Source organism: Arachis ipaensis, chromosome B9 (assembly GCF_059453495.1).
Source record: "Arachis ipaensis isolate K30076 ecotype BB chromosome B9, ASM5945349v1, whole genome shotgun sequence".
NCBI lineage: Eukaryota > Viridiplantae > Streptophyta > Magnoliopsida > Fabales > Fabaceae > Arachis > Arachis ipaensis.
The window spans coordinates 63,098,104-63,101,892 of record NC_142444.1 but is presented as its reverse complement, the minus strand read 5'-3'; positions in this window follow the sequence as shown (position 1 = coordinate 63,101,892).

Sequence of the window (3,789 nt, the reverse complement as noted above, 5' to 3'; positions counted from 1 at the left end):
AGAGGTGCTTATACATACTAAAATTTCTAAAAATTCCATAAAAATTCCGTTTGATCCCGAAAAAGTGTCGTTTCTTCGAGGCTAGGCCATTACATTCTACCTTCCTAAAAGAAAAATTTGCCCTCAAAATTTCAGCCATGTTTAAGAATCCATCTTCAAGCGATCTATTTCCTTCAAAATATCTTGGCAAAGAAATCGGTCCTTTCCTTATAGCATCCAAATCTCACATAGCCTTAGCCATGGAGATCATAACAACTATGAGAATAGTTGTGCCTTATACGAATTTTTCATTCGGAACTCGATTAAACTATGCCTATTCACAGTCATTGAGGTCTTGTTCGCACCAAACAATCAACATTAATGTGATCAGTCTGAATATCTCAAGGTAAGCACGAACATTCCCAAAATGAGCGCTCATAGACATTCATACCAAATGTATCTTAAAGATACCCAAACAGCATGAGACACACAAGCAGAATATGCAGTATGCATAATCAGTCCATTCCCCAGGCTCTACTGGGAACGAACTGCTCTGATACCAAATTGTAACGACCCAACTTTCAGTATGTCTAGATCATACCAGAAAATGAGCGCTACCAACTTGTCTTCCTAATTATTATCTATTATTTACTATATGAGTTTGATTCATTGTTAAAAGCGTAGTTATTTTGCGAGGTACTTTTTTTTTGAAAACATTTGTATTAATAGACGGAATCATTCAAAATTAATTCACAACAGATAACAGATAAAACAATTATAAACAACCGCACATAAATACATCATAAGCAGTTAACAATATTCAGTGATCCAGCCTTTATTTAAGTATAGACTTTTAGTTAGAATACCCCTAGATATATCTAGATAATAACTATATATATATATACAGCATCCCAGGCCCTGACCTATTCAAGAAGTCCCTAAGCTGGCACCCAGACTAGCCTAGACTCTATACTCACCTAGTCCCGCTAAACTACTAAAACGAGGAAAAGTACGTTCTAGTCTTCAAGACTCAATTCAGGTGGAACGTCATCAAATGGTGGAGCATCATCTACTACTCCTCTGCACGATTATACGTTGTCATATGACGTCTCACTGGTACTTCATCACATAGACATAACAGGAGTCTTGTACACAAGATTTAGGTTAAAGTTCGCATACGAACGGGGTGCAAACATTGGCTGGTCCCACAGTGTATACATATAAATAAAGAGCGAGATTCACCCTAGACTTAGAAGACTATCTAGAGTGGAATCCTCTTTGTGAACGTTCATCAGCGAACTACAGTAGGGTACTCATGCTTCCATCTGAAGGGGGAAGGGAGAGAGAAGGGGTAAGAACTGGGGAGTTCTTAGCAAGGCCGGGGTTATTAGTTAAGTTCATTAATTGTGTGTCGCTTAGCCGACAAATAGCAGAATACAGTGAAGAAGTAAAAAGAAGATACAGATAAATAAAGAAATTAAGAAATCAGAAAGTAGAACACAAAAAAGAACACAAGAAAATAAAACACAGACACAAAGAGTATATTACAAACAAGAAAAAGCATACATTCAAACAACAATCATAACAGAGGAAATGCACAACCAAGTATGATGCATGTCTGTCTTATGCAGGCCATGAGCTCACGTGTCGGTTTACACCCTGCAGCCTGACATTACCTAGGAACTAGTCCTGGATATGGCTTATTCTCTGTAGGTGAACTTCGGCCTACAGAAATAGCACTCCTGTAAGTGAACTTCGGCTTACAGGAATAGTCTAACCACAACACAACAACTTTCTGTAGGTGAACTTCGGCCTACAAAAAAGGCGCCTCTGTAGGTGAACTTTGACTTACAGAAATGGCGTCCCTGTAAGTGAACTTTGGCTTACAGGAATCACAACTCTCTGTAGGTGAACTTGGGCCTACAGGAGCAACACCCTGAGATACACATTTGATATTCACTGTAGGTGAACTTCGGCCTACAGGAATAACAACTCTCTGCTTATTCTGTGAGGTCAAACACATAGCTATATAGCTTTTAACTCTTTTCCTTTCTAAATTGTTTGCAAGTATCTAAATTCTTTTTCATCACCTGACATACCGCAATACCTTCTCTTATACCTTTTCTTAGGTGTTTAATAAAGAGAATTAAGGAATTCTGGACTCAACACTGCCTTCCTGAGGCTTTTGGGAAAAACTGCTTTTTTATCAATATTTTAATATTTTATTCAACTTTCAAAAATTGCATTTTGAACCCCGAATTTTTTGGAAATTGTATTTTAACCCCCTTAACTTTTAATATTTGCACTTTGGCCCCTCAACTTTCTATTAATTAACTTTCAATCCGAAGCTTTTTAATAATTTCATTTTGACCTCAAAATCATCAAAATAAATGTTTTCACATCCTTCTAAAAACCCAAAATATTTTTCCAAAAGTTCATCAGATTTCCACTTGATTTTCAGCTAGTTTTTCAATCTTTTCGGTAACCGATTTTTACCTGATTTTTACCAAACCAAAGAGCAACGTTTCAGCCATCAAATACACATCAAATATCATGAATTTCATGGTTGGAAAGCCACGTTTTCCAGCAGTAATAGCAACAACTTCAGAACCATCAAAAACTTGATTTTCAAGCATTAAACAACAAGATCTCATGATCAAACCATCACACAAACACTCAAAATCAAGCCTCAAGCAACAAGATCTGATTTTACACTTCAAGAACACAACCAATAATTGATTAATTTACCAAACCTTACCTCCTTTGCTGCTGCCAAAAGTTGAACCAAAAACAAGCTTCCAAAAGCACTTTTTTGCCTTAAGGCAGCTAGAAATCACGTTTTCTTAGAGCCTATGGTGATTGAACAAGAGACCCTAAGAGAAAACATGAAGAAAACATCATCAGCTTGAGTTTCGACCCTGGCTGAAACTTCAAGGAGGAGGAGCGGCCATCATACCTTGATTTACTCCATGAAAATTGACATAGGAATGAAGAGGAGGAAGAGGCGAACACTTTGATCGGGTTAGATTTTTATTACAGTTTTAGTATAAGAAGAAACGGAGAAAGAAGCTCAGGTGTTCATGGAAGTTCTTCCATTTTTCTCTCAAGAAATTTCGAAAATTCTAGCTTGTTTGGAAGAAAAGTTGATGTTAATGATGAGCCTAGGGACCCGTGGGGTTAGGATAAGCATTATCCTAAAGTTGGGTTTAAAAATATCTCAAGAAAAGATAATTATTAAAGTTAGATATATTAGAATACAAGTGTTTCTTTCTTTTTTCTTAAGAAACCTTTGCTTGGAGAGCAAGAAAGAGAACATGTGGTGGCTAACTCTGGGAGAGCCACGTGTCACTGGGTGCTGACTCATCAGAGTTTAATAATAAAATATCATTCTGGAGATAATTATTAAAACTAGAAATATTAGATTACACTACTAAAGGATAAGCATAAGCTTTACTAGTATAAATGACACTAGTAACAAGATAATCATGAGAATAAAAGATATATGATGAAGCATTAGCATTGCTAATTTCATCTAAGAATGCCGGTATTATTCATTACTGGTAGATTTCAAGCTCAGTAATTATATTACTAAACATAGATCAACACCACAGCAGAGAAATAATAATATAATATTCCAAATAAAATAATAATATATGAATATTATATTAATATAATTTTCTTTCAAAATTCGAGATCGGCTCGTCACATAGAGATTAACCACGGAAATCAGAATTTTGAAATTCGGACTCGAAGTGGCTCAAAAATGCAACTTTTCGTGACATGCTTACATAGATCAGGAGAGGTGTCTGG